Source organism: Ochlerotatus camptorhynchus, unplaced genomic scaffold, assembly GCF_037179485.1.
Source record: "Ochlerotatus camptorhynchus isolate MF236.1 unplaced genomic scaffold, CSIRO-AGI_Acam_v1.1 ptg000304l, whole genome shotgun sequence".
Classification (NCBI taxonomy): domain Eukaryota; kingdom Metazoa; phylum Arthropoda; class Insecta; order Diptera; family Culicidae; genus Ochlerotatus; species Ochlerotatus camptorhynchus.
Genome location: NW_027040792.1, coordinates 2,971,469 through 2,997,224, shown reverse-complemented (window position 1 = coordinate 2,997,224; position 25,756 = coordinate 2,971,469). Strand labels below are relative to the sequence as shown.

Sequence of the window (25,756 nt, the reverse complement as noted above, 5' to 3'; positions counted from 1 at the left end):
CAAGAAAAAGGATCAAGATTCGTGGTTTGGGAAACAAATAAAAATTCTGATGCTTAGATGATTTAAGATTTTATGATTAGAAAATTATATGCTCCTGAATTAAAAAAAAATATTCAAGGTTCAAGGAGATTTATTTAAAATTAAGTATTCCTGTATTAGGTAGAAGATTAAGAACCGTGAGATTCTGGGATTTTGGAACTTTGAAAAGTTTCTCTTTCTTAGACTTGAAGTTCGAAACATTAAGGCTTCGATATTTTATGAGATCTTAGACTTAAGTATATGTTAAACTTATAATGGTTCTGATTGATCTCTTAAAACTGATTGTCATGTCTTGAAATAGTCTGAGGAAATAAAGTTGTTGTTTAACAGAATTAGAAAACAGCTTCAGGAAATTATCCTAAGACTTCTGAATAAACCTAGAAAACTCGGGAAATTTTAATTTTTCATTGTATATTTTTTTCTGGAAAAAAAATCCAGTTTCCTACAACTTTGTTTCAGACATGATTTGTATAAGATGAGTAGATTTCGTGCTATGATTTATTGAAAAATATCAAATACGTGATTTTTACAAATTAAGCGAGAGTCTAACTGCCCGAATCCGAACGCAAGCTTGATTCATCATGGAATTTGGAAAGGGAAAAATAAAATCGATTCGTCAGTTGACGTTGAACTGCTCAAGAATAGAATCCCAAAATCATTCCGAAAATAAGCAGCGCCGGTGGTGTAGTGGTAAGCGTAATTACCTCTCACCCCAGCAGGCCTGGTTTCAGTTCCAGTCGGCACCGCCGGGTTTTTCTGAGGCATAAAATCTCTGATCACGTCTTTCTTCGGAAGGGAAGTAAAGCCGTTGGTCCCCGGTTCATTAGTTGATGGATCGATAGGTAGGGTCCAGGTGTGTGGGAGCTGCCTCCCTGGCGTCGGTAATGGGTGTCCACGATGAAATTGCCACACACAAAATTGATTCGCAAAATTCGAGTTTTCATCCGATTGCCATCAAATTTTCAGGGATTGAGAAATAACTATTAAACTTCATTTTACCATTTTACTCGTATTTTATTTACAGTCCATACGCAAATGCCCGCACCTTGGCCTTAACCCCGGCCATAAGATTCTGCACAACCTGTGAATCAACCGTTTTTTGCATGTAAACCCATACTTTCTTCAGTTCCTCGACTGTCTTCACTACCTTAGGTCGTTTAAGAAGGTGCTGCTTCATAATCGCCCAGTACTTCTCGATGGGGCGGAGCTCCGGAGTGTTGGGAGGGTTGAACATTTTCGGCACGAAATTGACCTTATTGTCCGCATACCACTTCAGCACGTCCTTGGAGTAGTGGCATGAGGCCAAATCCGGCCAGAAGATTGTTGGGACGTTGTGGGCCTTCAGGAGAGGAAGCAGCCGCTTCTGGAGCAACTCTTTTATGTACACCTGTCCGTTCATCGTGTCCTGGGTCACGAAAGGTGAACTCCGCTTCCCGCACGTGCAGATGGCTTGCCAAACCAGGAATTTCTTCGCAAATTTGGACATCTTCTGAGTGCGGACATGCTCCGGAACGCTGAACTTATCCTTGGCCGTGAAAAACAGGTTGCCGGGGATCTGTTTGAAGTCGGCCTTCACATATGTTTCGTCGTCCATGATGCAGCATTCAACTTTCGTCAGCATGTTGAGGTACAACTTTCTGGCACGGGTTTTGGCGGACTTGTTCTGCTTCTCGTCGCGATTAGGGGCCTTTTGTACCTTGAACGTTCGACGCCCAGCCTTAGTTTTGGCCTTCTGGACAAAACTTCGGCTTAGGTGCAGCTTCTTAGCCACATCCCTAACGGAAGCGTTCGGATTTCGGTTGAAGGCCCCAACTACGCGGTTGTGATTTTTGGTGTTGTACGGAATACTTTTTCCTTCATTTCTGGGCTTCCGATCGATGGTCAACCGTTCCTCGAACCGCTTAATCACTCGCGACACCATGGAATTCGCGATTCCCAACGTTTTAAAGATGGAACGATGCGAGAGATCCTTGTTCTCGTGATGAATGCGCAAGATTTTATCACGCACGAGCTGTTCTTTCGACTCCATTTCCGCGAGTTTTGATCACAGGACTTTAAAACTTGCAGGATGTAAATAATGCACTATGAACTAAATCCACCCAAATTTTCATTAAATTCTACCCAACGGTTAAAAAGTTAGAGCCATTTCATAGTGTGGCAATTTCATTGTGGACACCCTTTAGCATTGGTGCTCAGCGTGAATAACAAGATCGATGAAAAACAAATCAAGGAAAAAAACAAATCCCGAAAATACTAACAAGGTTTGAATAAGGCCAACATGGCCTTAAAAATCCAAAATCTGGAGTACTTTTCGAATAGGTCCTAAGTCTTTTCTAAGCGATCAAAAAATCGATAAACTTGATTCGCTTTCTACCGCGAAGTGAGCAGTGCAATACCCAAGGGGTAGGTCACTCAGCACAGTGTGCCAAAAACAAAGTGGGGCACACCATGGCACACTCATTGACACTGTTTGGCACGCATGGTAATTTTTTTTATGATCTCTAAAGAAATTGGCATCACTGCACTATTTCTGCACCTGCGCAGTGTGGTTGTGTCAAAATTTGATTGTTTACGCAAACAATTTTTGGTATCCACAACAGATAATTTCGCCGGAGACTCACGACGGCGGCGACCGGGTGGTTCATTTCCAAAGGAAACTTTTTTCGCTGCTGTTGCTGTTGCCGCCTCTGATAGTTACTTTTGCTCGGCCACCAACACAACTGCTGCTGCTGGACGGTTTGTTCTGAAGTGTTCTGAAGTCCTTTTTGATTAGATCTTATGTAACAAAAGTAAACACATTGATATTTTAATGCTACCAGACACTACTTTGCTTCCTTTCCATAGAGGCAAAATTTGGATCCGCTACCTCATTTTTGTTTCATTTGGTCATCAAAAAACAATTTATTGTACGTGCAAACCGATCAAAACATAGCTCAATGTTACATACAAAACCTAACTTCTGTGGAGGTTTCAATCGTCGTATGTAACAAATTACACAGAAGCGTAAAAACTGTACATGTACACATATGTTTAAAAAGACAATTTTAAAACTGTTTGAATTTGTAGGGTAATTGTTTCACCTGTAAAGTCATTTTGAAGATTTAAAGAACATTTCTGAAGTCCTTTTTTGAACAGGTCCTATTCACTTTTTACCGCGACTAGTGCGGTATTGCCAAGGGGTAGGTCATTCTGCACACCAATCTTGGGTCATCTCTTTTGTCAGTGTGCCGCAAGTGTGCCGATTGTGCCGGTCATAGAGCAAGTTGCGATTGTTTGTAAAATACCCATCCGGCAACCCGGTTTTTCTGACACCTTGCATGTTTTGGTTTGAAGCCGCAAGGATAAATCGGATGGAGGACGCGGGAAGTGGTGACTGTGCGAAATTTGGGTGTTTTGTGTTCATAGGGTAATAAAAGTCCTGTTTTCAGGGTTTTATAATGCCCTCAAAGGCAGACCAGAAACCTAGCCTTTCGTGATACGGTCTATCAGCGACCGGAAAGAGTTGGAACCGGTGGGGAACATTGTTGGAAACCGACTATGGAGGATGATGAATAGACTTCTGTAGTTTGTTTTGAGTGAGTTGCAATATTATTTAAATTAAGGGTACTAATGGGGTCTGATTAACTGCCTCTTTCTCTTGAGCTAACTCTAGAACCTACATTTCGTATTAAGATCTATAAGTGTACTGCCGATCTGAGTTCCTCTGGTATATTCAATTAGAAGATGTTCCTGAATATACGTAATGTTATGAACAACTTCAATGAAAGTTGTCCAGTAGTGCTCCCATTTTATTAACAACAATCCAATGCCTACGAGATTGTGCCGATGGATGTGCCCAAGCTATGCCAAATCTAATTTTGACACAATGTGCTGAGTGACTTACCCCTTGGGAGAATCTTGGTTTTTGTTTTAAAACAAAACTAAAATCAAAATTTAAAAAAATAACAATACGGAACCTTGCAAATCTTTTTGTTTAGAATATTAAAAATATGTACATGTAAATCTGGAATTCGTCGCAATCAAATGATCCAGAACCTTGTTTTGTCTTAGATTTTTATAAAAAGCTATGTCCGTAATTTTCAAAAAATTTAGAAGTACGAAACCATGAAACTGAAACACATCCAGAACCTTGAAGAAATGGTCCTTGTCTTGGATCTTTAGACATGATTCTAGTCTAAGATCTGTTTTCTGGATTTCAATAGTCCATGCCTAAGCCTTCTAAAAAAATGCAATGCTTCACTTTCCGACATGATTGATGGTATTATTATAGATTGTAATGCAGTTATGAATAAGGCTTGAGAAATATTTCCCAGAATTTAAAGAAAATTCCCTGAGTTCCCATGAGTTTAAAGGTTTTTTCAGTCGAAACCGTGACATTATCTAGACCGAATTCTAACAGCAACAATGTCTATATTCTCTTCCACCATGAAAAACAAAACAAACCAACAAACAAAGTGATGCTTAGACTTATATAATGGTATTGAACCGACGATCTTCTGCTCACTAGGCAAAACAGCCAGCTTTAGGCCACCGAGCCTCTGACAACACAAAAAACCACTGCGATCGACGACCATTCAAACCCAAAGCAATTCAAACTGGATGACGTCCCCGACAAGATTCAATTGTTTTCGAACCCGGAGTGTGCCTAACATATAGTCTTACTTTACCGAGGACATCACTTTTTGGACGGTTGGTTCTCAGGTGTTGGCTGACATGAGGGAGAAAGCTTATTATCTTTCGATAAAAATGAAGAGCAGATAACAACATATGGGAATGGAAATGAGGACTATATATGTGAATATAGAGTACTCATATTTTAAAGTTATAATCAATTTGATTGTAGAGGATTCACACATACGTATGGTTCTTGGGGTTAGTTGGTAGAACAAATTAGAATAGAAGAAGACTGGTGGGGACAAGAGGCCACCTTCTATCCATGAAAAAAACAACGTTCATGTAAACAAAATCAAGACAATAGCAATAAATACCGTTGCCTAGAAATGTTCAGCGCTGAATTGCTACAAAGATGGCAATAAATAATTAACACTCCGCCATCGTGAACTAAATGCTTATTGCCATAGTCTAAAAACAAAAACAACAGCCTAGTTTTCTGTCCTTGTATTCTAGACCATTAGTAGACCATACATACAAATCGTCGTCCTAAAAAACACACAAATCAGTCAACGTGTCACAAAGCACTCCGCCCGTTTGGATCCACCACAGAGATGACACGATCGGTTCGGTTCTGTAGTTCAACACAAAATCTAGGTCACAACAAGTGACCAACGCACACGCAAAATCAAGGGGTGGCTGAACCACCCCCTCTACACAAACACCCCAACATCATCCCAGCAACTGTTGTTGATGTGCTGTAGTCACACCAATACACACATCGAGCAGAAAACAAGCTCCGCTCTCCATTTAGCACCTTGGTGACCATAGCAGGCTGCCTAGAAAATGTTGATTGCCAAAGTTGCTTCTTTTTTCCTATCGCCGAGTTTCACTTTTCATGCCTTAAATCCAATTTTGGAAAACCTCCAACCAACAACAACAACGGCAACATCAAAACTTTTCCTTTCTGCGAATTTTCCACGAAACGAAACTCTCTCACTATCCACTTCGTTCTTCCTTCTTCGCACGACGCCCTCCTGGGAAACACGAAAATTCCAATGCAACCATGATGGAGAAGGGCGAAGTGGAAAACCCGAAAAATTTGCACGCACATTCCTCCTCCTCGCTTCTTCTGAAATCTCCTTCTACCAGCACATAGCAACCAGCACGGGTTGCTCTGTTGTTATTCTTCGTTCCTAGCCACGCTCACTCACTCACTCACTCACTCACTCACCAACACCAGGGCGTAATCAAAAATCAAAAATCAGAATACCAAAAAAAAAAATCCACCATCCACACTTGAAGCCAGTGGCAGAGCTGAGGCAGTTTTCCGATTTGGTGGTTTTTCCGACGCGCGAGCAACGAGAAAATAAACTTTGTATATTTTTAGCTTTAATTTCGTTTCACTGCCGCCGCCGTCGCTGCCACCCAAGCTCTCTCGTTGATTTCTCGTCGAGGCGCGCTCCCACAAATTGGATTAGGATTTCGAATGTACACAATCGGTCGGCGGCACACTACCGAGTCCTCGCATGGATGCATGTGCCGTGCATGCGAGTATCGGGAAAAATTTCACGGATTCACCCATACAAGCATGCCAGCAGCAGCAGCAGTGTGGAGGAAGGAGGAACAGGATTTTTCCCATTTCCGATGGGTGGTGTTTTCCTGTTTCCTTACTCGAATGGGGTGTCACATACTTTAAGGGGTCACATGAGCGGTTCCAAAAAATTCCACTTTTCAGTAACAGTGGTAGACAACGCGCGATGATAACTTGCGAAAACCGTCGACGTTCGAACGAGACTGGCGATGAGTGACCACCGCCGATATTCTAAATAGCTGATCCACCACACACGTTCGACTACGTGACGATGGAAAATAGTAGTTGACCGACTGACTACGATAATATACTCTTTGGGGCTCAGAGTGTTGTGTGTTTCTAGGTGACGATCAAAACTGCAGCTGAGTTGGTGTTGGTGACTGTGACAACCCGAGCAAAGGCAGATAGCAAAATGAAAGCAAATCGATATTAAAGTTAGCTGTTATTATCATGATGGAAACTCATTTTGAGTTCAATTGCCGCCAGAGTTGTGATCCAATGATCATAATCTCATTTGATTTAAGTATACAAACATCAACAAACAAACAACAGCGAATGATATTACAAGCTATGGATACGGTAGCTCTGATATCATGCAAACAAAACTCACCAGCTATTAACGGCGCCGGTGGTGTAGTGGTAAGCGTGATTACCTCTCACCCCAACAGGCCTGGGTTCAATCCCAGTCGGCGCCGCCGGGATGTTCTGAGGCATAACATCTCTGATCACGCCTTCCTTCGGATGGGAAGTAAAGCCGTTGGTCCCCGGTTCATGAGTTGATGGGTCGATAGGTAGGGTCCAGGTGTGGGAGCTGCCTTCCTGGCACGTCGGTAGCATTGGTGCTCAGCACGGAAAACAAGATCGACGGAAAAAACAAACCAAAGGAAAAAAAAAAAAAAAAAAAAACTCACCAGCTACAATTCTCACCAAACTTTGGTGAGTTTGAGCATCAAGATTTTTGCTGTACACCCGAACACGAACCGAAACTTCCGAAACAGTAGGTTCGTGTCTGTCATCTGTGAAGAGTAAAGAGAGATAGCAAACTATGCTTTCTCTTTCTAAGAAAACGATATGCAACGGAATCAACAATTTTACATGTTGTGAATAGTCTCGCAATATCAAAGGAGCTTGTAAAATCAATATCATGCATGATATTTTATTCCACGTGATATTGGGAGCCCTTGAGAGCGAAAAAATATCATTTGAGTGAGAATTATGCCATCACTGAGCAGCGACATAGGTCTGATATTATATTAACCTTCCATTATTCAGTCGAATTTCATCGGTCGTTGAACTAAAGATTATTGTTTAATTGATTTGGTAAACACATTTTAGGTCATTCGATATTATTAATGCAAAATCAGTAATTATTTTAATTTAATTGAACGCAGAATTTGTCTTCCTTTTGATTCAGCAATGTAAAAAGATGCTTTCATTTAACCATTAATCCAAACAAAACGGAATCAACTGAAGTAATAAAAAATAGTTACATCATAACAGCAAAATTTGAATTCAATTGGATATCCACCTTTACTCGGGAAAAGCACCCACCCGAGACCGTGAGAGATAGAGAGAGGAAAATTCAAGTTCGCCCTTTAGAAGCCTTAGTAGTGACATCTTCTGTACTAACATCACTACCAAAAGGCACGTACTACTACTACTACTAGCTCCGAGTCCTAAGCGAGGTGGGAAATTTTCCTGTGGGAGAGTGGGAGAATAAAAGCAAATAAACTGGGAGTCATGTGGGGTGGGTAGAGGAAATATACAGAAGCAATTGAGGAAACTCGGTGAACGCACATACATATGAAGCGGGAAGGAAAATCGAATCTTATCATGTTGGGGGAGAGCGGAGTTTATCGTGAGCTACGGAGAGAAAGGTCACTCATTTTCTTGTTCAGTATTTACAGTACAGGATCCAATAACTGGACACAATCAAATCATCGGTCAAGATTTGTTTGAATCGTGTAATCTGGGGTTGTCCTAGAAAAATTGATTATTTTTCTTATGGAGCAGCCACGTCAAATGAAGAATCGGAAACACTCAACCTTCCCCTATTTGCATGAAGCTTTGTATAACTGTTTGTTATAGGCAATGATTCACATTTTTGCAAAAAATCGGCCATTTTGGATCTTGTAAAATGTTGTAGATTTTGTATGAATGTGTCGATTTTGTTTAGGATATTTTTATATCAATTACTAGGCAAATAACTTACAAAGTTGCAGGCATCAAAATATCCCTATCCATTATCCATTATCCAATCTATCATTGGATATTATCCCTATCCCTATCCGGATATTTTAAAACGGATAATATACGAGTTAAAATTATCCGGATGGAAAAATTTTCAAATTATCCGGATAGCAATCAAGTGGATAAGGATAATTTCCATTATTTTTCTATCCGGATAAAGGGTGTCCACGATGAAATTGCCACACACAAAATTGATTCGCAAAATTCGAGTTTTCATCCGATTGCCATCAAATTTTCAGGGATTGAGAAAGAACTATTAAACTTCATTTTACCATTTTACTCGTATTTTATTTACAGTCCATACGCAAATGCCCGCACCTTGGCCTTAACCCCGGCCATAAGATTCTGCACAACCTGTGAATCAACCGTTTTTTGCATGTAAACCCATACTTTCTTCAGTTCCTCGACTGTCTTCACTACCTTAGGTCGTTTAAGAAGGTGCTGCTTCATAATCGCCCAGTACTTCTCGATGGGGCGGAGCTCCGGAGTGTTGGGAGGGTTGAACATTTTCGGCACGAAATTGACCTTATTGTCCGCATACCACTTCAGCACGTCCTTGGAGTAGTGGCATGAGGCCAAATCCGGCCAGAAGATTGTTGGGACGTTGTGGGCCTTCAGGAGAGGAAGCAGCCGCTTCTGGAGGCACTCTTTTATGTACACCTGTCCGTTCATCGTGTCCTGGGTCACGAAAGGTGCACTCCGCTTCCCGTACGTGCAGATGGCTTGCCAAACCAGGAATTTCTTCGCAAATTTGGACATCTTCTGAGTGCGGACATGCTCCGGAACGCTGAACTTATCCTTGGCCGTGAAAAACAGGTTGCCGGGGATCTGTTTGAAGTCGGCCTTCACATATGTTTCGTCGTCCATGATGCAGCATTCAACTTTCGTCAGCATGTTGAGGTACAACTTCCTGGCACGGGTTTTGGCGGACTTGTTCTGCTTCTCGTCGCGATTAGGGGCCTTTTGTACCTTGAACGTTCGAAGCCCAGCCTTAGTTTTGGCCTTCTGGACAAAACTTCGGCTTAGGTGCAGCTTCTTAACCACATCCCTAACGGAGGCGTTTGGATTTCGGTTGAAGGCCCCAACTACGCGGTTGTGATTTTTGGTGTTGTACGGAATACTTTTTCCTTCACTTCTGGGCTTCCGATCGGTGGTCAACCGTTCCTCGAACCGCTGAATCACTCGCGACACCGTGGAATTCGCGATTCCCAACGTTTTAGCGATGGAACGATGCGAGAGATCCTTGTTCTCGTGATGAATGCGCAAGATTTTATCACGCACGAGCTGTTCTTTCGACTCCATTTCCGCGAGTTTTGATCACAGGACTTTAAAACTTGCAGGATGTAAATAATGCACTATGAACTAAATCCACCCAAATTTTCATTAAATTCTACCCAACGGTTAAAAAGTTAGAGCAATTTCATAGTGTGGCAATTTCATCGTGGACACCCTTTAGCATCCGGAGTACTCCGAACAGTTTATTCTTAGATTAGGGATGTTTGAAATCAAATATGTACCCATCAATATGAGTATTTTTTGGAATCGGGGTGATGTCTAGAGGCCAGAAATTGTTATCCAACGCCATTTTGAAATCCAAGATGGCGGCTTTCGGTTTCATGAAAAGTGGGAAATACTGTCAAATACCCATCAATATTGGTATTTTTAGAATCGGAGGGATGCCTAGAGGCTGGTATCCGACACCATCTTGGAATCCAATATGGCAGTCATTGTTTGTATGGGAATTATTTGTATGGGAATTACTATGGTAAAACCAATATTTTTGTTCAGGTCTATCTAATTATTCAAAGTGGGTAAGGTAAAGCTTTCAACTTTACTTATAGGAAATTTTCCCAGCTACAACTTAGCTGAAGACCACTTTTTGATTAAATGCAAGGATCGAAAGTTATCAATGGTTCAATGCGCTGATGCCTTATGATCATGCTCAATCAACTGCTCAGCAGGCAACATTGGAGTTTCTGGGGCGTTGAATAGGACACAAAAATCATGGCTACTATGTCACACTGCAAAATACAGTGTTGCCTACAGAGCAGCTACTTGATCATGTCATAAGTTTACCAATCTCTTAAATAATTAATAACTTTTTCCTGTCTCGTTTTACATAGAAACGATCTTCAGCAAAGTTGTAGCAGAGAAAAAAAAATTGCTATAAGCATGGCTATCGAACTGTTTCGCAGCTCAATATGGAAAAAAATACTAGAAGGCAATGAACAAAACGTTGAGATTTCCTTCAAATGGTTTGTGCGAAGTCTGTTTCTAACCAAATGAGTTGTAACTTTGGGAGGCTAATCAGGACCCGATTTGAAACCATTTAAGCACTGTGGAGCGAAAAAGTCAAATTTTGCATCGTCTAATGGATATGTTTGGAACCGGGACGGCGTGTAGATACCGCAAATTGATGTCCGACGCCATTTTCAAATCCAATATGGCGGCATAAGCATCTTCAACTATGTAAATCGTTAATTTCGCGCATGAGGTAATACAAACATTAATAGTTAAAGTAAACTAGATTGGAGCTTACTATCAATCATCATCATAATCATTGGTCGAAAGGTACAGTAGCAGCACCTACCCTACATGTGTCTCCTCGAGATCGTTAAGATGACGATGACAGGAGCACATGCAACGATAGAGTCAATAACTGCAATTTCCAAACCTATCGACTAGATCGTTAGAACTGTTTCCGAAGGTACGTGAGCAAATCGGCGATCATCTCTTTTGCCAGTGGTGGCAGGGGGAGATACCCCTCACCATCCCTCCCCAACAGGGGAGCTTGGTAAAGGAGATGATCAATCCGATTCGTGCCTTCCTCAAAATTGACTTTTGCTCGCTGTCTACTCTCTACATACAATTTCCACACTGCCGTACTCTAACGGGACAAAATCAAATCAAAAACACATCAAAATGAATCATGGAAAAAACGCTGTAGAAAATTACCTATTTGACCGATTCTTTTCAATCTTTCAGACAATCAAACAAAATCCGTTAGTAAGCTTTTGGCATATTTATTTCATTCAACTTCAATACCATAACTGTACGCTCGCACCTTACGCTTAACTCCACTCATTAGGTTCTGTACAACATCTGGCCACTTTTTCTTCATGTCTCACTCAGATTTGACCTACTTGGGATGCTTCCGTAGTATTGCCTGCTTCATAATAGCCCAGTATTTTCGGTGGGCCTTAGTTCCGTTGCGTTGAGAGGGTTCATGTCCTTGGGTACGAAAGTGACCCCGTTGGCTTCGTACCACTCCAGGACAACATTTGAATAGTGACATGAAACTAGATCCAGCCAGCAGATCGTTGGGCCCTCGTATTGCTTCAACAGAGGAAGCAGACGCTTCTGCAGACAGTCCTTAAGGTAGATCTTCCCGTTTACAGTCTCGGTAGTTACGAACGGCGCACTCCATTTGCCACATGAGCGGATTGCTTGCTAAATCATTTATTTCTTAGCAAACTTTGAAAGTTTCTGCTTCCTTACTTCCTCCGGAACATCAAACTTGTGCTGGGTGGTGAAGAACAGTAGCCCCGGAAGCTGCCGGAAGTCCGCCTTGACGTAAGTCTCATCATCCATGCTGAGACAATGAGGCTTCGTCAGCATCTGGGTGTACAGTTACCGGGCCCGTGACTTTCCCACCGTATTTTGTCGTTCGTCACGATTTGGAGCCTGACCGCATTTCTCCTTCCGTTCGATGCTCAGACTTTCGTAGTTACGTTTAATCACACGACGCACCGTTGACTGCACGATTTCGAGTTGTTTTCCGATGTCCCGATGAGAGAGTTGAGGATTTTCCAGGTGCTTGCACAAAATCAATTCGCGACGTTGCTTTTCGCGTGACGCTATTTTTGTCAACGTTCGAAAAACTGATAGCGATAAAAATACAGTGTAAACAATACACTATAAACTACTTCTACCCCAATTTTCAAGAGAAAATACCCAATGGGTAATTTTCTACAGCGTTTTTTCCGTGATGCAATTTGACGTGGGACACCCTTTATCAACTCTTTACTTTCCTCTACTCATCTATCGTATAACAATGACTACTTTAAGTCAGATATTTGTCGTTAAGCATGTCCAACTATGTAGATTAGCATTAAGATAAATTCGGTCTTACAATATTTAGAACTTACGTCCAAAATTGAGCATAGAATAAGAAACTAGAAAATAGTAAGTTGGGCACTGAGTAGAATAGTAAATTTCCCTCCAGCACTCCATGAAATTATCACTGTTTTGACCACCTCTCTTCCTGTGGTTTGACGTTCCTTCGGCATCGATGCGTTGCGCTGCAGTGTGAAAAGTTGCCGCGATGTGGGATCTCATCGTAACATAGCCCGCTCGTAAAACTTGGTAAGGGTCCGAAACTCCTGGGGCACCGAACCCGGGGTTTACTGCAGTGGCTTCGCGTAACCTCACTTTTACCTGTTCAACAACTTTGAAAACGTTGTTTAGGGTCATGTTTACATTCAAATCAGTTTCAAAAGACAAAGGGTCTTCTAGCTTCACTGATTTGTATCCATTGGAACCAATATTGTTTTGTTTGTTTAAGTTTTGTTTGTTTAAGTTTTGAGAGTTGTTGAACAGGTAGACTGAGGTTAGGGCGACGCCACTGGTTTACTGTTAAACTCGACGTCTAATACAGCTAACTTTACTGCTGGTCTACGTGGAATTCCCTGCTCGATCTTTCCCCGTATGCACTGGTTCCTCGCCATTCCGTCAACCACCAACACCATGTCACCTACCACCAGATCCTTCACGTCCTTATCTTCTTCTCTTCTGCGCATTTCAGACTTATTGCGTGCTCTCAAATCAGTGTTCTAGATGCACTCATTTATTAATTGAGAGCTTTCGATGCCTGTACCATTTTCGCATTAGTATAATTGAGTGGCAAATACAATCATACTCTATGCCCAGGGAATTCGAGAAATTTTCCAACCCGACAAATTCCTAGACTGGACCGGGAATCGAACCCAGCCACCTCCAGCATGGTCTTGCTTTATAGCTGCACCTTTACCGACTGAGGCCCTCCTTAAACCACTTGCTTCTCTGCGTGATCACGGGCAGGTATTCCTTGTGTCACCTGCGCCACAATCCCTCGGTGATGTAACTTGCCAGCTTTCAGCTGCTTCGAAGCGTTGAGTTGCTATCCAGCAGCTCGATGGATAGGAACTTTATCCCTGAAGAATTTCCCGACAAAAATGTGGTTTCCGCGTCCAAGTGGTTTCCGCGGTAGTGCGCCTTCAACTCGTTACAGATGCCTTGAAAACTGGTGGCGTTGTCGGTCCAGAACTCCCTTGGTATTCCTCTGTTTGGCACGAAACGATTCCGTACTTAGCGAGTGTACTACCTCCATATGCACACCGCTCTAGTCGTGAGGCATGTGAAGAGGATCACCCGTTGCTTCTACCCACCTTTACCTGAAGTAGTCCAACCCGGTGAATGTGAAGGGTTGGTTGAAAGCTGTCCAAGCGTATCTCGAGAAGCGCAGCCATCGCTGGTGGACTTGGGATCGGCTTCGTTAGGTGGCACACGCTCGTTCGACTTTATCCAACAGTCGTCTCAGTGCAAAGATCTCGAAGCGTTGGCGAATCTCGTTGAAGATGGTCTCTCGGTTGGCGTGACGGAAGCGGCGACGATACGAGTCTACAGTGAGGAAAGTAATTGGGTTTGGAAAGAATGATCGGAAGCTTAGCTTCGGTTGGTGCGTATGGTGCAGCACCAGAATGCGCAGAATGCCTGTCTTATTCAGGAATGGACACTTAGTGTTGATAGAGCTGGATTTATCCACGATGGCTTGGAGATTCTCTGGTGGTCCTTGAGTCTTGACGAGTATGGTGATTTCGTCTGCATAGAACTCGCTTTGAGCTGTCTTCAGAAGTGCCAGAGGTTACCGAGATCCAGATTGTCCTTTGTTAGACGTCTGCGGAAGTTCTTAATGCAGCGAAAAACATACGCTTTTTAGGCATTTTAGTCCACCGATCGAATCTTACGAACACCATAGTTGGAGCAAAGTGAACGGCGTGAAAATGGGTAGAACGGAGTTCTTCTTCAGTTGGAGTAACCGTTCGTTGCTTAAGCCTGTATTCTTCCGGCTCGTATATGAAGGCCGGTCCTCGGAACCAGGGATTGTCCATTGTCACCTGCGGGCCATTGTTCCACTTGGTTGCTAGATTTGCAACGTTATGCCTAGACGGTACCCACCACCACTCCGCCCTGTTTTGTAGACGACAGGATCTCGCCAACCCGAATGGCAACAAACTTGTGGCAACGACGATGCTCGGTTGAGCACTACCTTTGTTTTAGCTCCGACAATGCACCACGATCGGTTTCCAAATGGAAGTATACAGTACAAGCATAGGCAGTTTCGCTTGCATAGGTGGATTTGTAGACGAGCGAAGTCAGAGTTTTACAGTGAACTAGGAAAAAGGCGTTGAGGCCGACCGGATCGAAAAGACTCATGACCACACAGGCTACCTCGCGCTTGGTAGGAACATGGTCGTTGTTATCGCATACCGAAGGCATAGATGAATACGTCCTCGCTTAGAATCCACTTCATCGCCAATACCGACTCGATTTTTGGATTCCACTTCAGCCACCTCACCTATTCCTCGCAGACTTCGTTGGACAGGAAGCGTCGGAGAGTGAAGCCTCCTTTGGAGTGCACCAGTTTGACCTCGTTCACCACTGCAATCGCCTCTTCGTTAGTCTTAAAGCTGTCTAAGTAGTCATCACCATAATGCTTGTTATTGATGGCTGCTGCAGCTCTCGGATACTCGCTGGCAAATTCTTCGGCGAACTGCAAATGTGGCGAAATCCATGGCGTGGACTTGTGGAAGGTCTGTTGGTCGAGCATCATCAGAAGCGGAGTCAGAAGATCGGGTCCCTTCAGGAGTCGTGAGTTGAAAGAGACTTCACCCACCTTGGCTGCCGCATCCCAGATCGACCGAACTTTCCCAGCCTTTCTGGGATTGCTGACAACACCTAGAGCAAGATACCACACTCAGAGCTTGCCTCAACAGAGGTCAACTCGGCCAAACTCGCCTGGTGAGCATAACCCTTCCTTTCATATTCCAAGATCTGCTCACGTACATGCTCTTGCAATTCTGGTTCTCGTTGAAGTCGACGCTCTAGTGACTCCAAACGTAGGACAGCCATGTGATAGCTGTCGGGGAAGTTTGGGTTGTCAGTGTTCCCTAACAGGCCGAATTCGAAGTTCGATCCAGCAGGCGTGTGTTGGGTTGTCTTTTGTAGCAGTTGGTTCACACGTTGCTCGTCAGTCGACTCAGGAACTTAACGTGGTCTGTCGAAGCTGTTCGTTTAACTCGGAATCACGATCGGATACAGTTCCGATGTGGAAGCTGACAATCGCTGATTGGGTCGATTGGTTTGGAACGTAGCCGTATAGGTTTGGAACGTAGCCGTAGCCGTATTGGTTTGGAACGTAGCCGTAGCCGTACAGGTGGCCGTAGACTGCTCAAAGTTACTGATGAAAATGGGCCAGTCTTCCGGATTTCCGCTGAAAACGGGAAGGTCTTTACCTAGAACCTGTCGGCCGCGATTTGCGTTTGCAAAAGTGTTCGAACGGAGCTAACGCGAACTGTCGGCGCAGGCTGTGACGTTGGAATGAGAAATATCTGTGATATTGCTATTGGCAGTTGCTGGAATTGGAGGCTCCGATATAGGAACGGGAAGATGTTGTGGAACGGGGATTGGGGCTGGAGGCTGTGGCAACGGTACTGGAAAATCCGGAATGGGAACTGCGGCCGGAGACTATGGCACTTGAGGTGGAAAACTGGCGCATCAAAAGGTGGCATTGGATGGATTGGATTCTGCGGTATTGATGGCAGCGGAGGAATGCTGTCCGTCTAGCCAATCTTTCATCTTATGGTCGGAATTCAAAACCGAAGAGCTTCGAAGGACCCCATCAGGTGAGGTATGTAGTTGCGTTAAAAAAATATACTTGATTTTCCAAATCAGTTGGAAGTACAGATCTTGATGTTCTACAATTCATAAGTGGTATTGTGCATTGTAATAATTAAATTTTTGAACCCACAGAGCTTTATAGATCTACATGAGGGATGCATAGCTTCAATGGCCAAGTAATTCTGGAGCTATACATTTTCCTGTAGTTTAGATCTTGAAGTTCAAAATGCAAAAAAATAAATCTTGCGCGATGTCTTGACTTATATTACGAATCCGTAGAGCTTCGTGAGAACGCATTACATCATGCGGAACATAATTTGTATTAGAACAATATCGTAGGTTCTCAAAAGTGCCAGAAGTACAGATGTTGAGGTTCAACAGACTCAACGAAATATTTTACGTTTTCATGATTAAATTTTCGAATTCGCATCAGAGCTTTGTAGAGCTACATTATACGATGTACGATAAATAACTGAATTGACAACGTGTTTCGAGTTCTCCAAAAATCATTCTGCAGTTTAGATCTTGAAGTTATATAAATGCTCAAAAAAGTCTAGAAGCACCGAATTCTAATTCTGACTACTTGTAAACTAGGAGAACAGGTTTTTTTTTCAGTGATCAAAGGAACACATCTTAGTCGTTTATACGTTTTACGCCTACTTGGAAGTGACCTGTCACCGCTCGCTTTTCACCGAGGATGATCTTGAAGCAAGAGAATAGGCTAGTCTTCTATGTGATCCCTAATATTCAATTCGCTGTTTTCTAGATTGAACTGGTTGAGACTAGGATTCATTGTCAATATCGGTGTTATTGCTCGATTTTGCCGCTAAGGAATCCAAATTTGGTGGACAAAGGGACGTACCTTTGGAAAGAGTTCAAGCGGGAAAATCGCGGGATCAGAGTTTAGTATCACCACACTCAATGCAATCAACGAGATCGTAGCAATTCACCACGGTCACCAGTATGATAGTGTTCTATGCGCACCTCTACTGCGCAGATGGCACTCAAATAACCACTTCCACTCCAAGTAACTCACTCTCCGCGGGTTCAACAGTGACGAATCAATTCTATCAACTCGAACGCATATTTCACCATTTAGAATTTAGCACATAACTACGCCAAATTTGAAACATAAACAACGCACAGCCTGACTCCCCCCATCCGAATGCAGACGAACTGTGGAGACTTTGCACGTCATACACAAGTCTGGTTCATGCTGCGATGATTCTAAAAACAAACAACTATGTTACCCATTCGGGTGCTTCGGCCAGCATAATTGGTGTCATCAATTTCTTGGTTCACCACTGGTGCTGGGACGTACGATTGACGAACGCAGTGGACTGCTAATTGGTCTCCTCAAATAACCGACAGCGGACTCCCCCTCTTCAAATCACTCACGCGGTTATTCTTGGAACTATTTAGTATAAACACAGACAGGCAGTTGCTGAACGAAGAGCTGAGACACTTCCTCGCCGTTTCCTGGTGCATAGGCCTATGCGTGTATGCTTTTTGGAAGTCGGAAAATTTATGAGCCGAGGTGATTTGTTGCAGTGGATTGAGCTAATCTCTTGTTGTCTTGAAGGAAGCATAAACTATGTTGAGTTTTTTTGTCGAATACATAAATTTAAATAAACGCCCTCGAGTTCGGCTCGATTGAAAGTGACAATTTTACATTTTCAGCAGTATGTTACTGAGTATTCAGAAAAAAAAATGCAGGGCAGATGTTTACCCACATTCTTTCAGCGCTGAATCACCAGTCAGTAGGTCGCATGGCATCACTCTATTCATTGACACCTACCAGCTCGACATCACAAGCACATAATAGGAACGCCAGCACGGTTGATGACCTCACAATCGACGAGCGTCCTTTTCAAAAACGGCGCTCGAAAGAAATTTCTCCACCCAGGAAAGGGAAGAGTAGGTTTAAAAACCCCATACGTAGATGAGGTTGAAGGAACTTTATGCTTTTCTGCTCTACCGCCTACAAGCTTTTCAAGTAGGTTGCTAGGGTCGTCGTCCAAAGGCGCTTTGATAGAAACTAGGATAATGAGTAAGAGCGGCGGAATCGTTTACATAGTGCTAAACGGTAGGCTCGCCTCTTCCAGATGAATGATGATGGTGTGGTGTTCGTGTTGGGTGGTGGACTCCGTGCGGAAAGGTAAATAGCATACTTACGAGGGAATGTTTGCGGAACCATTCAAATAGAAGAATAATGGGAGCGTTCATAAGGAAAAACAAAAATGTTGTGAGAATTAGTTTTTGCTTGGCAAACTGGATTTTGAATTGGAGATTTGTTTGACAAGCAAATAAATAGTGGACTTATTTGAATTTCATTAAGAATCACTAAAGCAGCAATGTAGGAAGCGGTCAGCGGCGTAACTTAGTGAACTCCTGCCCATGTCCGGGTGTGAAGAAGGGTGATCCTAAATATTAAATATCAACATTAATGGATTAGCCATTGAATGCTGATGCAATTTGATGTACCATATGACCAACTTTGGGACCTTTTTTAGCTCAGTCGGTGAAGGCTATAAAGGTAAAGACCATGCTGGAGGCGGCTGGGTTCGATTGCCGGTCCGGTCTAGGAATTTGTCGGGTCCCTGGGCATAGAGTATGATTGTATTTACTTGCCACACAATTCGCAATCTACCTGCATGAGTGGCAAGATACATGCTCCATTTTGCCATTCCAGGGTTCTGGATGCCATTTGATCTTAATAGCCACACGAATCCGGCTACAATCCGGAGTAAATCCGGATGCATGGAAAATGGTCAATCTGAGATGGAATTACTCTAAAAATGAACACTAAACTTTACCGTTGAACTATAGTTAGATCAATATGGTACTGCCGAACATTATTTGACCATAGGGGGGCTATAAACTGGTCCTGCGGAAGATTCGGAACACCCGTAAAGGTGGTAAATCCACGAAACTCATTCTAAAACTCGGCGATTTTGACGTAGGACTACGTCTGTGATTTCTATATGGGGGTACACGTTGCGAAAACCAAAAATGGAACTTGTAACAAAATTATGAAAGACTTTGAACGTTAATAACTCAGCTGCCCCTAAACCAATTTCAATAATTTTATCACCAATCGATTAGAAATATTCCTACGCATCTGATGAATTCAAGACTAAATCATTTTGCAATAGGCTACTATTGAAAATTGCAAGAATGTGCAACTGTTGCTATGTTAATTAAAATTATCACTGATTTCCAGCGAAAAGCGATTTCCCTAACACAGATTTCAAAGTTGAATTCCATCCGGTCTCACCAAACGGTGTTTATTCAATCACCGCGTGGTGAGTGGTGGTGTTCTCCGGTACACAACGAAAGGCTCCACGCAAGCAGCGAGATGCAGCTCACATGAGCATCCATAGAAGGAGGAATAAGCCGCACCACGATTGATCGGAATCAGTAGCTCTTCGTGAGTCGCTGTGGGCCATCTATGCTAAGCGCGTCATACTAAAGAGTATAAACAGAGAGAACCCCGCTCAAATTCCTATTCCTACACAAAACGGAAGCTCCTGCTGCAGTTAACAAATAAGATTTATTATATAAGACCACGTAGTCCTACGTCACCATTGCGTACAGCCCCATAGGGCTGTCCCTTGTAGTTTTTCAATAGTTTACTACTGTGTTTCAAAAGTAGTTTTCAATACGCAACCAGTATTTGGATCTCCAATGGACACATGCCGATCCTCCAGAAGATCCGGAACATCCGGAATTTGATAAACTCGTTTTACAGTTCTACGATTCAGTGTTCATTCGGCTGTCGACAGAAGTAGGTCACTCTCGATGTGTGTCACGCGATCGTCTGTTTACTCGGTAGCAATCATTGTGTGGTTCTCCTCATTGGTCTTCATCAGCAGTTCGTTCGGTCGATGCGTCGTCGACTTTGGAAAGCAACCGTTTTGTGATGAGTGTGTGAGTGCTGACCACGTTTTGCCTGCCCTCTGTTGGCGATACTGCCATACAATGAAACCACTGGAAGCGGCTCCCGTTCTGTTGGAAGAGGCTTATTAGATAGCGGAAGATAGAGTGTTTATTGTGATGTACTTTTTGACTATAATTTTAAGATGTATTGTAAAGGGTGATACGGTCAAAATTTGGTCAAGGGAAAACGCGTGTAAATCGGTGAAATCGTTTATTTAAAAAATCAAATTAAATTTCTTTTTCAAGTTCAATTAGTATAAAATTCAGGAAAAATATTCAGTTAGGCTTCCACTTTTCCAAATCCGAATTGCCGGGCCTTACGCTTGACCCCTGCCATCAGATTTTGTACAGCCACCTTGTCCACCTTCTTCGCCGCAGAAAGCCAGTTTGCCTTGAACTGCTGCTCGCCCTTAGCAGTTTTTTTGGTCTTCTTTAGGTTCCGCTTGGCAATAGCCCAGTATTTCTCAATTGGGCGGAGCTCTGGCGTGTTGGGAGGGTTCTTGTCCTTGGGAACCACCTGCACGTTGTTGGCGGCGTACCACTCCATGGCCTTTTTACCGTAATGGCAAGATGCCAAATCCGGCCAAAACAGTACGGAACAACCGTGTTTCTTCAGGAAAGGCAGCATACGTTTATTCAAACACTCTTTCACGTAAATTTCTTGGTTGACAGTCCCGGAAGCTATGAAAATGCTGCTTTTCAAGCCACAGGTACAGATGGCTTGCCAAACCAGATATTTCTTTACGAACTTTGACAGTTTCATGTGCTTGAAAACATCTGCTACCTTTCCCCTTCCTTTTGCCGTATAAAACTCCTGTCCCGGAAGCTGCTTGTAGTCGGCTTTGACGTAGGTTTCGTCGTCCATTACCACGCAGTCAAACTTCGTCAGCATTGTCGTGTACAGCCTCCGGGATCGCGCTTTGGCCGTCGTATTTTGTTTATCATCGCGATTTGGAGTCACTACCTTCTTGTAAGTCGATAGTCCGGCTCGTTTTTTGGCTCGATGCACGGTTGTAGACGATACACCCAGCTTATTTGCGGCATCTCGGAGAGAGAGGTTAGGGTTTCGCTTGAAACTACCGGCAACTCTCTTTGTCGTCTCAGCGGCTTCCGGTTTTCGATTTCCCCCCGATCCAGACTTCCTGGCTGTCGACAAACGTTCCCCAAACACTTTAATTACATTTGTAACGGTTGATTTGGCAACTTTTAGCGATTTTGCCAACTTTGCGTGCGAGTAGCTCGGATTTTCGCGATGCGCGAGCAAAATTTTGATACGCTGCTCTTCTTGCTTGGACGGCATTTTGACAACTGAAGAGTGAATTCCAAAATCAAAATAGGAGCAACATTCTACACACACACACCTTCAAAATGAGGGGTGTTCAGGTTTTTTAAATGCAAAATTGAAAGAAATACGTCAAGTTGATATTGACCAAATTTTGACCGTATCACCCTTTATAGTAAACAAGAATCCTCGGCTCTGTAAAGTTAATTCGATTGAGCCTTATACATTAAATAAATAGTATTTTTTTTTCAAAACGTGTCCTATTTTGCTTGAAATGTTGTTTACAAAGTGTAATCAGCATTTTAATCGCCTATGGCCACATGATGGTTCCCCGGAGGATCCGGAAAGTCGCCCGGAACATCCCCAAAAATTACCATCTCATGAAACTCATTTTATAGGTTCGAGATTTTTTTCAAAAATTTAACTGTTGTACTTCAAAACGTTATCTACGAAGTTCAATCAGCATTTGGACCTCCCATGGTCATATTCCGATCCCTCGGAAGGTCCGGAACATCCGTTAAAATATCAATATGATAAACTCGTTTTAAATTTTTCAAAACGGTTCCTATTGTGCTTACAAAAAGTTGTTTAGGAAATGCAATCAGCATTTGATCCGTCCATGGCCACATTAGGGGTCTCCCGGAAGATCCGGAACATCCGTAAAAAATACCATTTCATGAAACTCTTTTTTGTAGCTTCGAGATTATATCAGAAATTTACCTGCTGTGCGTCAAAAAGTTATTTACGAAGTGCAACATCATTTGGACCTTCCATTGCCATATATGATCCCTCAGGAGATCCGGAACATACGTAAAAGTAATCAATTTGATAAACTCGTTTTACAGTTCTACGATTTTTTTAAACAGTTTATTTACGATGTGCAGTGGCGTCCCGTAGCCTCACTTTTTACCTATGCACCAACTTTCAAAACCAGATTTAATGCCATATTTATACTCGAATCGGTTGAAAAATACACTTAATCTTCTAGTTTACTTGCTATAAAACGAGTATGAGAGGAAATAGGCGCTTCTTATTCGCTTTTAGCCTATCCATGTTTCTAAGCATATATAGAGCAGAGGAGAAAGCACAAGCTAATCGCAACGTTCTCGGGGTTCGAGTCCAGTCGGCAACCTTTTTCCATTTTTTTTTTGACTAATTAATTTCACTCACATTTTTTGGTCTCCAATTTTCTTGCATCGGACCGCAGTTCGGTTCATGTGGTCTTCACTAACATCCTGCGATGATGAATCCCACTGTATGCGAGCCTTACATCCCCTGGTTGGGTGTAGTTATGAGACGTCCTTTATTGCGATAGCTTCAGGGCAGTTCCATAGGTATTACGCAAATTTCAGGAACACTAGTGAAGATCAAAAGCTTCATGGCAGTTCCATTAAATTAGGAAAATGGCAGGAGTTTTACAGAAGTTACCAAAACTTCATTTGAACTTAATGATCTTAAGCTATGTGAACTTTGGGACAGTGCAGAGAACTTCAGTGCAGTTCTATGAATATCAGATAAATTGCCGGAACTTCAGTGAAGTTCCGAGAGCTTCAGAGAATTTGCAGGTAGTTCAATTAAATTCAGCAAAATAGCGAGAACCTTAAAGATTTTCCAAAAAAAAAAAAATATACCAAAGAACACCAGGGAAGTTTAGAGAACTTAAGAAAAAATCGGAAACACAGAAACTTGGAGAAATTCACGGATCAGCAGAGAACTTCGGAAAGTTAAGAGATCTTAAAGGCAGTTTTATCAATTTCAGAGTAATAGTGGTAAGTGTAGTGGTAAGCGTGATGGCCTCTCACCCCAAAAGGCCTGGGTTCAATCCCAGTCGGTGCCGTTGGGATTTTCTGAGGCATAAAATCTCAGACATAAAGCCTTTGATCCCCGGATCATGAGTTAATGGGTCAATAGGTAGGGTCCAGGTGTGGGAGCTCTGCTTCCCTGGCATCGGTAGCATTGCTACTCAGTACGGAAAACAAGATCAACGGGACGGAAAACAAATCAAGGAAAAAAAAGAAGAGTCATGGGAGCTTCAGGGTTGTTTAAAAAACTTTTCAGGGTGGTCCACAAAAATTTTAGGAACGATAAAGTAGTCCCCGGCCTCCCTTAGCTCAGTCGGTAAAGGCGCAGCTACAAAGCAAGACCGTGCTGGAGTTGACTGGGGTCGATTCCCGGTCCGGTCTAGGATTTTTCGGGTTGGAAAACTACTCGACTTCCCTGGGCATAGAAGTATGATTGGACTTGCCACACAATTATACTAATGCAAAAATGGTACAGGCATCGAAAACTCTCAATTAATAACTGTGGAAGTGCATCCAGAACACTAAGTGGAGAGCACACAATAAGCTAATATGCGATATGCAATAAGCTTGAAATGCGAAGAAGAAGAAGTAGTCCCGAAGAATATCGAGGATTTCGGGGAAGTTTCATGAACAGACGACGGGTACATAAGGGGAGTTCTAAGAACTTTTATAGAATTTCAGGGAAGCTTTGAGCACTTCAAGGCCGTTCCATCAGCTTCAGGGAACTTGCAGAAACTTTCCAGAAGTTCTAAGAACTTCATGAATATTCGGAGATCTTCAGGGAGTTTAAGATAACTTCAAAAAAGTTCAGAGAACTTGAAGAAAATTGTGGTAACTTTAAATGGATTTTTCGGGGAAGCTCAAAGACCTTAAGGGCAATGCCAATAAGTTCATGAAAGTCCAAACTTTCGGGAAAGAATTTTTGGACAATTTAATTTATTTCTGTTCAATTCCAATAACTTCAGAAGAATCAAGAAAGATCAAAAATCCTCAGGACAGTTCTCTTGACTTCAAGGAAATTGCAGAAGTTTTACAAAATGTTCAAGACACTCAAGGGAATTTCCGTTAAATGCCGATATGTTCAAGGATTTCCAAACAACGTCTGAAAAATATTGAGATTTTTAGGCAGTTTCATTTTTGCAGGGATGTTCCTAGTTGCAGATCAGAGAACTTCAGAGCAGTTCGAGATGTTCAGAGGAATTATGAAAAATACAAGAATTTCAGGAATGTTGTCTGCCATGAAACAATGAATATCAGAAAAATTGATGAAACGATAGAGAACTTCCGAGAACTTCTTAAATATTTTGGGAACTTCATGAAGAAACCAAAACTTCAAGCAAGTGCGAGAAATTCAGAGAAATTGAGAGGTTTTAAGGGAAGTTCCATGAAGTTTCGAAAACTTCAGAAGAAAATAACTGTATTCAATTTATTTCAGGAAATTTGCGGGAACTTTTAAAAAGTTGTAAGAAATTCAGACAAGCTTATAGAGCTTTACTGCAGTTTAGAGATTTTTAGGGTAGTTTCAATAACTTCAGGGAAGCACCGGAAGCTGCAGAAAGTCTTCCAGGGAACTTTAAATATCTTGAAGAATTAGTAATTTGTTTCGGCTTTTAAGTTTTCAAGATTACAGTTTTGACATCGTCAACGTTTCGATCGAGGGCTTGACAGAAGAACTTCGTGGATGCTCATGGCTGGCTCATAGCTTCAACAAGCATACACTGATAGGAATGTACCAAGCGTTATTTCCATCAGCTGTTTAATGATCGTATTTGTGATAGATGGCAACTCTGAATTTCTGTCTTCGGCTGCAGACTTCTCTGAAAGCCCTAGTATTAGTGCAACCAACTATGGGCGGCTCCAAGTGTAAGTGCTTCTGTATACAATTGTTCTTTCACTTATACTTGGATCCACTCATAGTTGGTTGCACTAATACTTGGGCTTTCAGAGAAGGCTATTTGATGAAGGATAGTTCAATAATTATCTCGCCAGATGGTACTGGTTCGCCATTGGAGCTGAGAACTCATATTACTAGCCTTCTTCATCGAATTAATAACAATGGAAAATCTGGTGTTCGTGTGCAAATCCAGTTCGAATGTTCGGAGGGTATTCAAGGACAAGTGCAGATGATTCTAATAAATCTTGGAGACAGTTTTAGTACAATTTATACAAAATGTATGAAGATTTTTTTTTTAATTTTCTAATGTGCGTGGGCCTTTACAGTATTCTTCAAGTATTTACATGTGCGTATCAAATGTATACAGGGGTAATGGATATAATGTCGGCCTAAATGCCCCTAATTTG

The 25,756-nt window shown here is 42.4% G+C and overlaps 1 protein-coding gene across 1 annotated transcript in view; it reads right to left on the bottom strand.

Moving 5' to 3' along the window:
• LOC135707157 (uncharacterized) overlaps positions 1-25,756 on the bottom strand; it is a 443,094-nt gene that overhangs the window by 41,661 nt on the left and 375,677 nt on the right. The window lies entirely within an intron of this gene.